Source organism: Eubalaena glacialis, chromosome 4 (assembly GCF_028564815.1).
Source record: "Eubalaena glacialis isolate mEubGla1 chromosome 4, mEubGla1.1.hap2.+ XY, whole genome shotgun sequence".
NCBI lineage: Eukaryota > Metazoa > Chordata > Mammalia > Artiodactyla > Balaenidae > Eubalaena > Eubalaena glacialis.
In genome coordinates this window covers 175,826,429-175,842,143 of record NC_083719.1, presented here as the reverse complement: position 1 = coordinate 175,842,143, position 15,715 = coordinate 175,826,429, and the positions used below count along the sequence as shown (strand labels likewise).

At 39.6% G+C, this 15,715-nt stretch overlaps 1 pseudogene; it reads left to right on the top strand.

Moving 5' to 3' along the window:
- Positions 1-835: 835 nt before the first annotated feature.
- On the top strand, positions 836-1,640 carry LOC133090322 (large ribosomal subunit protein uL18-like; annotated as a pseudogene).
- The last annotated feature ends 14,075 nt before the right edge of the window (positions 1,641-15,715 follow it).

Here is a 15,715-nt window from a genome sequence, read left to right as displayed (position 1 = left end):
TGATTTTTATCCTTCATTCTTTTGAAGTCATTTACCACATTTACTGATTTGCATATGTTAAAACTTCCTTGCATCTTAGGGATAAATCCCGCTTCATTATGGTATATGATCTTTTTAATGTGCTGTTGACTTCGGTTTGCTAGTATTTTGTTGAAGATTTCTGCATCTATATTCATCAGGGATAGTTGGAATATTACTCAGCCATAAAAGAAAATCCTGCCATTTGTGACAACATAGATGAACCTGGAGAACATTATGCTAAGTGCAATAAACCAGATGGAGAAAGACAAATACTGTATGATTTCAATCATATGTGGAATCTAAAAAAAATCATACTCATAGAAATAGAGTGGAATGGTGGTTGCCAGATTAGAAGGGGGAGGAAAGAGGAGATGTTGGTCAAAGGGTACAACTTTCAGTTATAAGATGAATAAGTTCCAGTGTGGTTGTAGTTAATACTACTGTACTATATACCTGCAATTTGCTAAAAGAATAGGTCTTAAGCGTTCTCACCACCAAAAAAAAAGGTAACTATGTGAAGTGATGAAAGTGTTAATTAACTTGCTTGTGGTAATCATTTCACAATGTATACATTTATCAAATCATCCTGTTGTACACCCTAAACATATACAATTTTACTTGTCAAGTATACGTCAATAAAGCTGGAAGGGAAAGAATTCTAGCTTTAAAAATAAGAAAGAGGAGTGGCGGCTAGGGCTTCTGTTCTACAGGATGGGTTTGTTAAAGTTGTCAAGAGTAAGGCCTACTTTAGGAGATACCAAGTAAAATTTAGAAGACGACGACAGGGCAAAACTGACTACTATGCTTGGAAATGATTGGTAATCCAAGATAAAAGTAAGCACAACACACCCAAATACAGAATGATAGTTCGTGTAACTAACAGAGATATCATTTGTCAGATTGCTTATGCCCGTATAGAAGGAGATATGATAGTTTGTGCAGCTTATGGTGTGAAGGTTGGCCTGACAAATTATGCTGCAGCATATTGTTCTGGCCTGCTGCTGGCATGCAGGCTTCTTAATAGGTTTGGTATGGACAAAATTTATGAAGGCCAAGTCGAGGTGACTGGAGATGAATACAATGTGGAAAGCATTGATGGTCAACCAGGTGCCTTCACCTGTTACTTGGATGCAGGGCTTGCCAGGACTACTACTGGGAATGAAGTTTTTGGGGCCCTGAAGGGAGCTGTCGATGGAGGCTTGTCTATCCCTCACAGCACCAAACGGTTCCCTGGTTATGATTCAGAAAGCAAAGAATTCAATGCTGACGTACAACAAAAGCACATCATGGGGCCAAACGTTGCAGATTATATGTGTTACCTGATTGAGGAAGATGAAGATGCTTACAAAAAACAATTGTCTCAATTCATAAAGAAAAACGTAACTCCAGACATGATGGAGGAGATGTATAAGAAAGCTCATGCTGCAATATGAGAGAATCCAGTGTATGAGACGAAGCCTAAGAAAGAAGTTAAAAAGAAGAGGTGGAACCGTCCCAAAATGTCACTTGCACAGGAGAACGATCGGGTAGCTCAGAAGAAGGCAAGCTTCCTTAGAGCTCAGGAACGGGCTGCTGAGAGTTAATAAACCAAACCACAATTTTATGAAGATTTTTCAGATAAAGACAGTAATAAACTTATTGAACAAGTGAAAAAAAAAATAAGAAAGAGAAAAAAATAAATAAATAAAAATAAGAAAGAGATTCATAAGTAAAATAAATGTTGGGGACTTCCCTGGTGGCACAGTGGTTAAGAATCCACGTGCCAATGCAGGGGACATGGTTTCCAGCCCTGGTCCAGGAAGATCCCACATGCCACGGAGCAACTAAGCCCGTGCACCACAACTACTGAGCCCTTGTGCCACAATTACTGAAGCCCATGCACCTAGAGTCCGTGCTCCGCAGCAAGAGAAGCCACCGCAGTGAGAAGCCCATGCACCACAACAAAGAGTAGCCCCCACTCACCGCAGCTGAAGAAAGCCTGCGCACAGCAACAAAGACCCAACATGCCAAAAATAAATAAATAAAATAAAAATTAAAAAATAAGTAAAATAAATGTTGTTGTTGTTTTAATCCACTAACTTTTGGGGTTATTTGTTACACAGCAATTGGTAACTGAAACAGCTGGGACAGAAGTCAGCCCCCACCCCACTCCCAAAAAAACCTCAAAAACATCAAAAAGACAATCAGATATGCAGGTTTTTATGCAGTACATTAGCCATGATATATGCCTTGAGGTATAAGCTAAGAATACTATGAAGCCCCCATAATTATAAATCCATCTAAATAAGATTTATTTCATTCTTCCTTTTGTAAATTAATATTTACAGGATATGGTTTATAAAATATTTAATATGATCTCTGTAGTAGAGGTACATAACTTATGAGTAAGCATAAATATGTGGTTCAAATGCTTTTACTTGTAAAAGTCTGTGTCAAAAAATTGTAGAGACCCTATCTAAGGATGGGAGCCATGGTGGGATTTTGACCAGGAGAAGGACATTATTGATTTGCCACCAATGACCCAGAAGCACCAAAGGAATTCTGCCATTTCTAGGGCTCTTGAGGCAGCTTGTCCCCAAGATAAGTGCCTCAGAGATAAGGGTCTCTCACTGCTGCAGGGTTAGCAGAAGTGGAGGAAAAGAAAAAAGAAAGAAAGAATGAGTGTTGCTCTCTTTCCCCAAGAGGCAACATCCAGGAGTGGTTTCATTTGCAGCAAACATTATTTGGCATCTGTAACCCTAACAAGGCATTTGGGGGCTCAGCCCAGCATGGAGGGGCTGGGGTATAAATGCTAAAGGTCTTTCCTGAGAGACCTCAGACCTGCTTTCCCATCACTCAAAGCCCAAGACCCCATTCTCCATGCAACCCAGCTTGCCACTCAGCAGATATCTCCAGATCCAGAAGGCAGAGATATATGTTCCACCTTCAGCTTAGTGCCTGATATCACAGCTCACCTGCCAGGTAAGTGGGGAGAGACGTAGAACAGGAGGAAACATAAAGAAAGAGCAGGAGTTCTGGAGTCTGCCAGATTTTAGTCCAGCAGGACTTAAAAAAAACACTTGAGGAAATAACAGCTAAAATCTTCCCAAATATGGCAAGAGACAAAGCCTAGAAACTGAAGCTCAGTGAACCCCAAATAGAATAAACCTAAAGAAATTCAAGCCAAGATACATCATAATTAAACTTCTGGAAACTAAAGATAAAGAAAAAATCTTGAGACTAGTCAGAAAAAGTATGCCTTATCTATAGGGGGAAAGCAATTAGAGTGAGAGTGGATTTCTCATCAGAAACCATGAGGCAACACTCAAGGAAATGGCACAATATTTGTTCAGATGCTGAAAAAAAAGAACTGTCAATCCAGCAAAATATCCTTCAGGAATAAAGGGGAAATTAAGACATTCTCAGACGAAGGAAAACTAAGAAAATTTATATCTAGCAGACCTACTCTAAAAGAATATCTAAATGAAGTTCTCTGAACCTAAAGGAAAATGCATTCTGTATATGTGTGCATGCTGTACACGTGTATTCACAGAGATACATTTAGACAGATGTACCCTCAGATGAGCATACTTCATCTGAGTACCCTCATCAAAGGGTACCAACCCCACTTGTTTGCACCAGCAAGAATGAAAAAATGACATGCTGCTAAGTAGTTAAGATAGATGCTGCACCACTATGGAAAACAACATGTACGTTCCGAAAAAAACTAGAAATATAATTACCATATGACACAGCAATCCCACTCCTGGGCATATAGCCAGACAAAACTATAGTTCAAAAAGATACATGCACCCCTATGTTCATAGCAGCACTATTCACAATAACTAAGACATGGAAACAACCTAAATGTCCATCAGCAGATGAATGGAGAAAGAAGACGTTGTACATGTATACAATGGAATACTACTCAGCCATAAAAAAGAACAAAATAATGTCATTTGCAGCAACATGGATGGAACTAGAGATTATCATACTAAGTGAAGTAAGTCAGAAAGAGAAAGACAAATACCATATGATATCACTTATATGTGGAATCTAAAATATGACACAAATGAACATACCTATGAAAGAGAAACAGACTCACAGACAGAGAGAACAGACTTGTGGTTGCTGGTGTAGGGGGAGGGAAGGACTGGGAGTTTGGGGATTAGCAGATGCAAACTATTACATATAGAATGGATAAACAACAAAGTCCTGTTGTATAGCACAGAGAACTATATTCAATATCCTGAGATAAACCATAATGGAAAATAATATTAAAAAGAATGTATATATATATGTATAACTGAATCACTCTGTGGTACATGAGAAATGAACACAACATTGTAAATCAACTATACTTCAATAAAAATTTTAAAAGACAAGGGAATTCCCTGGCAGTCCAGTGGTTGGGACTCTAAGACTCGGTTCTTTCACTGCCATGAGCCCAGGTTCAATCCCTGGTTGGGGAACTAAGATCCCGCAAGCCACTTGCGGCATGGCCAAAAAAAAAAAGATAGATGCTACAAGGTCTTTGTAATGAAAATCATGCAAACTTTTTACGGGTAGGATTCCCAACTTTCACTCAGGGCATCAGTTCTTATTTTAATTATGATTCTAACAATTGTAGTTCTCTTAAACAAGTTACTGATATTCCTGGAGCCTCAGTCTCCTCGTTTGTAAAGTGAGTGTGTTTGTATAAAAGCTCCAAAGTTAGAGATCAGATATAAAAGTCCCTAACATTGTACAGCACACATAAAACACACAATACATAATAGCATTATTATGATGCCCATTGTTACCTGCTTCCCCAGCCTAGAGAAAAGAAAATAGCAAATTAGAAAATATGTAAATGAAAAAACAAAGGAAATGACTTTGTTAAAGGAAACTTGGAACATCAAAAAGAAAGAACCTGGTAAGAGGGACCTCCCTGGTGGTCTAGTGGCTAAGACTCCACACTCCCAATGCAGGGGGCCCAGATTCGATCCCTGGTCAGGGAACTAGATCCCACATGCCACAACTAAGAGTTTGCATGCCGCAACGAAGATCCTGAATGGGGCGATGAAGCTTCCGTGTGCTGCAACTAAGACCCAGCACAGCCAAATAAATAAATATTCAAAAAAAAAAAAAAAAGAACCTGGTAAGAATAATATGAGGAAATATAATATACTTTCCTTCTCCCCATGGGTCATCTAAGTTGTTTGATGGTCGATGCAAAAATTATGACACTGTCTAATGCGGTTCTAAATGCATGTACAGGAAATATTTAATACAACATTAAAATCAGTAATCACTTTGCAATGAAAGCATACTCCCAACCCACAGAGCCTTTCAAAGATGCTCATGCCATCATTACCAAGGCATTTCTCAATTCCTAATGGTGGGGGTATTCTATGAAACCTCCTGGGGGCTTAGAGCAATGATGCGGAGTGGGAAGGTTGAACATAATAAACATACTTTAACTTTTCTGTTTCCCTATGTTCTTTGATTCTTACCTTTATGTCATACCAAGTTCCTGAATTTCAGTCTTATTAAATGTACATCACAGTGGTGTCCAAGTTTCTGTTAACCAAACTATTAGAATGATTCCTAGCTACTTGAACTCAGAATTTCTGATAATTGCATTCATATAAATAAATGCAGGCTCATCCAACACTATCTTCTCTCTTCTTCCTTGATACAGAACATTTAGACTTGCTCCCTACACATATTCCCCAGGTTTCTGTAATATAAATTCGTGGAAGTTTGTGACTATTTTGGTGTGAAACCGTATTCTCCCAGATCAGAGACATCAGTAAGATGTCTCTTGTTATCCATATCTATTTGGTTTCTGTGTTTCAGTAGAGAGAGTTTTGGTGTGACTTTGGAAATCAAAAAACACCATGGTATCAGAATCTATTGAGTTTCTGAGTCTTGGATAAGCGGAATAATGCCCTCCCCGAAAGATGCCCACATTGTAATCCCCAAAGCCTGTGAATATACTAGGTTACATGACAAAGAGGAATTAAGATTGAAGATGAAATTGTTTGCGAACCAGCTGACCTTAAAATAAGGAGATTATCCTGGATTATCCAAATGGACCCAAATGTAATCAAAAGTGTCCTTAAAATTTTGAGAACTGTTGAATTTGAGTGATAGGCATATCGAGGCTCATTGTAAAACTCTCTCAGTGTTTGTATCCATTAGAAAGTTTTGTAATAAAAAATTAAATATATTTTTAAATGTTCAATGTCATGAAAGACTAAGAAAAGTTGAGGAACCAAGAAAAGGTTTGGATGAAAGGAGACAAAAGAAACATGACAACTAGATGCACCTGATCCTGGACCAGATCTTGGATCAGAGAAAAAAATATTGCTATAAATTATAGACATTTGGGGGACAGTTGGAGACATTGGAATCTAGATTATCTATTAGACAAAAAAATTGTGTCAGTGATTAATTTTTAGGACTTGATAAATTTACTGTAGTTTTCAAGAGAATACCCTTGTTCTTTGGAAATACGCAGTAAAAGTATTTAGGGGTAAAGGGGCATTATGTCTGAAACACCCTCAAGTGGTTCAAGGGGGAAAAAATGTATATATATAGAGAGAGATGGAGCAATTTTAAAATGTGAAGAAAAAAAAAAGGTTAACAATTGGAGAAACCGGAAAAAGGATGCAAAGAGTTTCTGTGTAATATTCTCACAACTGTTCTGCAGGTTGAAATTATTTTAATTTTATATTATTTATATTTTACATATTTTAAATTATTATTTTAAAAGTGATCATTTCGTGAATGTATTTGTATGTCAAAACTTATCTAATTGTACACTCTAAATTTGTGTCATTTATTGTACGTAGATGATACCTCAGTCAAACCCGTTTAGAAATAAAATTAAATGAATAAATAAAAGAATGCAGAGGGAACTTCCGCAAAGGCAGACAGGCGTGTGAAAGGAAGGCAGTGTCGCGAGGGAAGGACACTTCCTTCTAGATAGAGTTTGGGTTTCATGGAGATGGAACAACTATGGGAGAAGAGTCAGGGTAGCTGGGAAGCCATCATGGCTGTAGGTTCACTTTTCTGCAGCACCACGTAGGGGATGACCTGCACCCTCACAGGGTGTGTTTCCCAGTTCGGACGCTGGGGGGCGCCAGTACACTGCTGCGCATGTACGTTTTCCAGAAGTCTTGGAAAATGCTCCAAGAACTGGAAGAAAAAATTTTAAACCGCACAGTTTGATGATGGAAAACATAAAAGCAAGGCTGAAAAATCAAAATCAATAAATATTTGAATGAACTGTCTTTTAAACTAGCAGGATGTCAACTTCATTCATTCTTGTCTTTAACATTCCTGCAAAATGTCATTAAGTTGGAAAATTATTTGTGGGTTCGGAGGGCTGCGTTTGCAAGAATTCCTGCAGATGTACGATAATGCTGGGGAATTGTGCTGTATAGTGGCCCTGAATGTAGGAAAACTGAAGAGCTTCCATTTACATTCATTTTTATCTTCCAAAAACTTTTTAAATAACAGTAATTAGAGAATGGACAAAAGACATGAACACTTGTACACTTCACCAAAGAGGATATACAAAGAAGGACCTGAAAGATGTTCAACATTATTAGCCATTAGGGAAATAAAAATTAAGGCCACAATAAGATGCCACTACACACCTATCAGAATGGCTAAAATAAAAACACTGATAAGACCAAGTGTTAACAAGGATGCAGAGTAACCAGAACTCTCATACATTACTGGCGGGAATGCAAAATGGTACGGAAAAGAGTTTGACAGCTTCTTATAGACTTACACTTACCATATAACCCAGCAATCTTACTCCTAGGTATTTACCCTGGAGAAATGAATACCTGTGTACATGAATATTCAGAGCAGCTTTATTTGTAATAGCCAAAAGCTGGAAACAACTTAAATGTCCTTAAACTGGTGAATGTCTGTACAAACAGCAGTTCATCCATACAATGGAATACTACTCAGTACTAAAAAGGAACGGACTATTGATAACATATGACAGCCTGGATGGTTCTCTAGGGTATTTGCTGAGTAAAAGAAACCAATCTCAAAAGGTCGCATGCCGTATAATATTATTTACATAACATTCTCAGAATGACAGAATTGTGGGGGTTATGATTGCCAGATTATGGTTGCCAAGAGTTAGGAAAGGGTGGGAGTGTTGACTACAAAGGGGCAGCATGAAGGAGTTTCTCTGGGTGATGGAACTGTTCTGTATCCTGACTGTGGTGTGGTTACATGAACCTACACAAGCAACAAAATTTCATAGAGTGTTTCAAAGCAATTGAGAGACTATTATAATTGGTGAACTCCAAATAAGGTTTTTAGTTAATAGTGTCGATGTTAATGTCCTGGTTTTTATAATTGTCTATAATCATGTAACTACACATAATATTTATATATAAATACATAATGCAAATTATATTTAAATACATTATATATAAATATATATAATCATATAATTGTAAGAAGTTTTTATTGGAGGAAGCTGAGTGAAGGATACACTGGACCTCTCTGTATTATGCTTTCCACTTCATGTGGGTCTAAAATTATTTCAAAATAAAAAGGTTTTAAAAAATAAAAATAGGGCTTCCCTGGTGGCACAGTGGTTAAGAATCTGCCTGCCAATGCAGGGGACACGGGTTCGATCCCTGGTCCGGGAAGATCCCACATGCCACGGAGCAATTAAGCCCTTGCGCCACAACTACTAAGCCTGCGCTCTAGAGCCCGCAAGCCGCAGCTACTGAGCCTGTGCAACTTCTGAAGCCCGTGCACCTAGAGCTCGTGCTCCTCAAAAAGAGAAGCCACATCAATGAGAAGCCTGGGCACTGCAACAAAGAGTAGCCCCCGCTCGCCCCAACTAGAGAAAGCCCACGCGCAGCAACGAAGACCCAATGCAGCCAAAATAAATAAATAAATATTTTAAAAAATAATATGAACTTTACTAACATTTTCTATTTTGCTAGAGTGACTCTAAGCTTTCAGCTGATTTTGGTATGCATAACGCAGTTTCCATGTGCCAAGATTGGTAGACCTACAGGTTGTATTATCTATGTTTCTCTCAATCAGTCATCAAAAATAACTCCTGTGACATAAAAGACCACAGGTTGACCCTAATGCCAATCAAAAAATGTTGGTGGAGACACAATGACCCCTAAAATGTCTATCCTCTATGTTAGACAAAGAAATCAGTTGTGATTAGAAATAGTCAAACATTCTTCAACTGTCAAAAAGCATATTTGTGATAAGAATTTCTATCCATGACCCTTAATCATGAACTCTGCCTCAGGGTAACTTGAAGTATTAGCTACTATTAGTGTTACTGTTAGGGTGGTTTGGAAACAACCAAAAGTTTATTTCATCCTAATAGCTTCTCCTTTTAATTTACATTTGGGAGACATGTTTTATGTTGATAATGCTACTACCATGGTGCGATATTTAGCTTTTAAATAAATATATGTATAGTGGGGGTATGTGCTCAAATATATTTTACCAATAGATATGCAAGTTCTAAAATATTTGGAACATAAAAGATGCTCAAAATGATTATCCGTCATGGAAATGCAAGTCAAAACCACAGTGAGATACAACTTCACCCCCATTAAGATGGCCATAATAAAAAAGACAGATGACAAGTGTTAGTGAGAATATGGAGAAATTGGAACCCTTGTGCACGGCTGGTGGAAATGGAAATTGGTACAGCCACTGTGGCAAACAGAATTAAAAATAGAATTAACATATGACCCAGCAATTCTACTTCTGCGTATATATACCCAAAGGAAGTGAAAGCAGTGTCTTGAAGAGATATTTGTACACCCATGTTCACAGCAGCATTATTTTTTTTTTAAATGGGGTGTAGTTTTTTACAATGTTGTGTTAGTTTCTACTGTACAGCAAAGTCGAGTTTCCTGTGCTATAGAGCAGGTTCTCATTAGTTATCGATTTTATACATATTAGTTAGTGTATATACGTCAATCCCAATCTCCCAATTCATCCCACCCCCTTTTCCTCCCTTGGTGTCCATACGTTTGTTCTCTACGTCTGTCTCTATTTCATAGCAGCATTATTTACAATAGCTAAAATGTGGAAGAAATTGCTACCTGACCCAGCAATCCTGGTCCTAGGAATGTACCCAAAAGAACTGAAAACAGGGGCTCCAACAGATACTTGTAAGCCAGTGTTCATAGCAGCACAATTCACAGTAGCCCAAAGGTGGAAACCGTTCCCGGTGAATTTAAGGTTCTTTCTTCATCGCAAAAGAATTCGGAGACAAAGCAGAAAGGTAAAGAAAGTTAAGTGAGAGTTTATTTAAGCAAGGATACGCTCTCAGAGGGAGAGCGGGCAGACAGGTGAGGAGCTGGGTTTCTTTGGCAAGCCAGTTATGAGGGGCTTACAAATGAAGGGGCAGAATATTCACTAGGGAAGGAGGAGTTTGGGGGTCGTATTCCCTGATTTTCATCCCAACTCCATCTTCCCGAGGGGAGGAGGGATTTTGGTCCCTTATTTAGCTTAGATCAGAAGTGTTGTGGTGTTGGTGCAGGATGAGTACTTCTTATCCATAAGGCTAATTTTATTGTAATGAAAGCATACTGAGCAAAAGGTTACATTTGGACGCAGGAGGTTCCCTCTTTCCCCCTTTCTTTGTCTGCTACCCAGACACTTATCACCCAAAATGTGTGCTTTCCTGTCAGTCTGGAGGTTCCTGCTTTCCTTTGTCTGGATATGGATCCCCGATGTTTACAAGATATGTGATTTCCTGCCACCTGGCCCCTGCCCCCATTTCTCTGCTCATAACTAGCTAACTCTCTGCTGTAACAAAACTACCCAACATCCATCAATGGGTGAACGGATAAACGAAGTGTGGTCCATTCATACAATGGAATACTACTCAGCCATAAAAAGGAATGAAGGGAACCTTCAAGACGGTGGAGGAGTAAGACGTGGAGATCACCTTTCTCCCCACAAATACATCAAAAGTACATCTACATGTGGAACAACTCCTACGGAACACCTACTGAACGCTGGCAGAAGACCTCAGACCTCCCAAAAGGCAAGAAACTCCCCACGTACTTGGGTAGGGCAAAAGAAAAAACAGAGACAAAAGAATAGGGACGGGACCTGCACCTCTGGGAGGGAGTTGTAAAGGATGAAAGGTTTCCACACACTAGGAGCCCCTTCGCGGGCAGAGACTGCGGGTGGCGGAGGGGGGGAGCTTTGGAGCCACGGAGGAGAGCGCAGCCACAGGGGTGCGGAGAGCAAAGCGGAGAGATTCCCACACAGAGGCTCGGCGCCGAGCAGCACTCACCAGCCCGAGAGGTTTGTCTGCTCCCCCCCCCGCCGGGGCGCGCGGGGGCTGGGAGCTGAGGCTCGGGCTTCGGAGGTCGGATCGCAGGGAGAGGACCAGGGTTGGCTGTGTGAACACAGACTGAAGGGGTTAGCGCACCACAGCTAGCCGGGAGGGAGTCCGGGAAAAAGTCTGGACCTGCCAAGAGGCAAAAGACTTTTTCTTGCCTCTTTGTTTCGGTGGTACGCGAGGAGAGGGGATTCAGAGCGCCGCCTAAGCGAGCTCCAGAGACGGGCGCGAGCCGCGGCTATCAGCGCGGACCCCAGAGACGGGCATGAGACGCTAACGCTGCTGCTGCCGCCACCAAGGAGCCTGTGTCCGAACACAGGTCACTCTCCACACCGCCCCTCCCGGGAGCCTGTGCAGCCCGCCACTGCCAGGCTCCCGTGATCCAGGGACAACCTCCCCGGGAGAGCGCACGGCGCGCCTCAGGCTGTTTCAACGTCATGCCAGCCTCTGCTGCTGCAGGCTCGCCCCGCATTCCAGTTATGACTACCGTACCCCCCCAACCCCCAGCCTGAGTGGGCAAGAGTACCCTAATCAGCCGCTTCTTTAACCCCCGCCTGTCTAGGTGGGGAACAGATGCCTGAAGGCAACCTACATGCAGAGGTGAAGTCAAATCCAAAGCTGAACCCCAGGAGTTGTGCAAACAAAGAAGAGAAAGGGAAATTTCTCCGTGCAGCCTCAGGAGCAGAGGATTAAATCCCCACAATAAACTTGATGTACCTGCATCTGTGAAATACCTGACTAGACACCAAATCATCCCAAAATTGAGGCCATGGACTTTGGGAGCAAATGCAGACTTGGGGTGTGCTATCTGCGAATGACTTGTTTCTGATTTTTATGTTTATCTTTGTTTAGTTTTTAGTGCTTGTTATCATTGGTGGATTTGTTTATTGGTTTGGTTGCACTCTTCTTTTTTTATTTTTTTTATTTTGATAATTTTTTTAAATATTTTAATTTTTTTTCTTTCTTTTTTACTCCCTTTTCTTCTGAGCCATGTGGCTGACAGGATCTTGGTGCTCCGGCCTGGTGTCAGGCCTCAGCCTCTGAGGTGTGAGAGCCAAGTTCAGGACATTGGACCACCAGAGACCTCCTGGCCCAAGTAATATCAATTGGTGAGAGCTCTCCCAGAGATCTCCATCTCAACACTAAGACCCAGCTCCACTCAATGGCCATCAAGTTCCAGTGCTGGACACCCCATGCCAAACAACTAGCAAGACAGGAACACAACCCTACACATTAGCAGACAGGCTACCTAAAATCATACTAAGTTCACAGACACTCCAAAACACACACCAGATGCAGTTCCGCCCACCAGAAAGACAAGATCCAGCCTCATCCACCAGAACACAGGCACCAGTCCCCTCCACCAGGAAGCCTACACAACCCACTGAACAAGCCTCACCCCCTGGAGACAAACACCCAAAACAACAGGAACTACAAAGATGCAGCCTGTGAAAAGGAGCCCCCAAACACAGTAAGTTAAACAAAATGAGAAGACAGAGAAACATGCAGCAGACGAAGCAGCAAGGTAAAAACCCACCAGACCAAACAAATGAAGAGGAAATAAGCAGTCTACCTGAAAAAAGAATTCAGAGTAATGATAGTAAAGATGATCCAAAATCTTGGATATAAAAAAGAGAAAATACAAGAAAAGTTTAACAAGGACCTAGAAGAACTAAAGAGCAAACAAACAATGATGAACAACACAATAAATGAAATTAAAAATTCTCTAGAAGGAATCAATAGCAGAATAACTGAGGCAGAAGAACGGATAAGTGACCTAGAAGAAAAAATAGTGGAAATAACTACTGCAGAGCAAAATAAAGAAAAAAGAATGAAAAGAATTGAGGACAGTCTCAGAGACCTCTGGGACAACATTAAACGCACCAACATTTGAATTATAGGGGTCCCAGAAGAAGAAGAGAAAAAGAAAGGGTCTGAGAAAATATTTGAAGAGATTATAGTTGAAAACTTCCCTAACATGGGAGAGGAAATAGTCAATCAAGTCCAGGAAGTGCAGAGAGTCCCATACAGGATAAATCCAAGGAGAAACACACCAAGACACATATTAATTAAACTATCAAAAATTAAATACAAAGAAAAAATATTAAAAGCAGCAAGGGAAAAGCAACAAATAACATACAAGGGAATCCCCATAAGGTTAACAACTGATCTTTCAGCAGAAACTCTGCAAGCCAGAAGGGAATGGCAGGACATAACTAAAGTGATGAAAGCGAAAAACCTACAACCAAGATTACTCTACCCAGTAAGGATCTCATTCAGATTCGATGGAGAAATTAAAACTTTACAGACAAGCAAAAGCTAAGAGAATTCAGCACCACAAAACCAGCTTTGCAACAAATGCTAAAGGAACTTCTCTAGGCAGGAAACACAAGAGAAGAAAAAGACCTACAATAACAAACCCAAAACAATTAAGAAAATGGTAATAGGAACATACATATAGATAATTACCTTAAATGTAAATGGATTAAATGCTCCAACCAAAAGACATAGACCGGCGTAATGGATACAGAAACAAGACCTATATATATGCTGTCTACAAGAGACCCACTTCAGACCTAGGGACACATACAGACTGAAAGTGAGGGGACGGAAAAAGATATTCCGTGCAAGTGGAAATCAAAAGAAAGCTGGAGTAGCAATTCTCATATCAGACATAAAGACAATTACAAGAGACAAAGAAGGACACTACATAATGATCAAGGGATCAATCTAAGAAGAAGATATAACAATTATAACTATATATGCACCCAACATAGGAGCAGCTCAATACATAAGGCAAATGCTAACAGCTATAAAAGAGGAAATCGACAGTAACACAATCATAGTAGGGGACTTTAACACCCCACTTTCACCAATGGACAGATCATCCAAAATGAAAATAAATAAGGAAACACAAGCTTTAAATGACACATTAGAAAAGATGGACTTAATTGATATTTATAGGACATTCCATCTAAAAACAACAGAATACACTGTCTTCTCAAGTGCTCATGGAACATTATCCAGGATAGATCATACCTTGGGTCACATATCAAGCTTTGGTAAATTTAAGAAAATTGAAATTGTAACAAGTATATTTCCTGTCCACAACACTATGAGACTAGATATCAATACAAGGAAAAAAACTGTGAAAAATACAAACACATGGAGGCTAAACAATATACTACTAAATAACCAAGAGATCACTGAAGAAATCAACAAGGAAATCAAAAAATACCTAGAAACAAATGACAATAAAACACGACGACACAAAACCTATGGGATTCAGCAAAAGCAGCTCTAAGAAGGAAGTTTATAGCAATACAATCCTACCTCAAGAAACAAGAAAAATCTCAAATAAACAACCTAAGCTTACACCTAAAGCAATTAGAGAAACAAGAACCAAAAAAAACCCAAAGTTAGCAGAAGGAAACAAATCATAAAGATCAGATCAGAAATAAATGAAAAAGAAATGAAGGAAACAATAGCAAAGATCAATAAAACTAAAAGCTGCTTCTTCGAGAAAATAAACAAAATTGATAAACCGTTAGCCAGACTCATCCAAAAAAAAAAAAAAAAAAAAGGGAGAAGACTCAAATCAACAGTATAAGAAATGAAAAAGGAGAAGTTACAGCTGACACCACAGAAATACAAAGGATCATAAGATACTACTACAAGCAACTATATGCCAAGAAAATGGACAATATGGAAGAAATGGATAAATGCTTAGAAAAGCACAAACTTCTGAGACTGAACCAGGAAGAAATAGAAAATATAAACAGACCAATCACAAGCACTGAAATTGAGACTGTGATTAAAAATCTGCCAACAAACAAAAGCCCAGGACCAGATGACTTCACAGGCAAATTCTATCAAACATTTAGAGAAGAGCTAACACCCATCCTTCTCAAACTCTTCCAAAATGTAACAGAGGGAGGAACACTCCCAAACTCATTCTACGAGGCCACCATCACCCTGATACCAAAACCAGACAAAGATGTCACAAAAAAGAAAACTACAGGCCAATATCACTGATGAACATAGATGCAAAAATCCTCAACAAAATACTAGCAAACAGAATCCAACAGCACATTAAAAGGATCATACACCATGACCAAGTAGAGTTTATCCCAGGAATGCAAGGATTCTTCAATATACACAAATCAATCAATGTGATAAACCATATTAACAAATTGAAGGAGAAAAACTATATGATCATCTCAATAGATGCAGAAAAAACTTTTGACAAAATTCAACACCCATTTATGATAAAAACTCCCCAGAAAGTAGGCATAGAGGAAACCTACCTCAACATAGTAAAGGCCATATATGACAAACCCACAGCCAACATCGTTC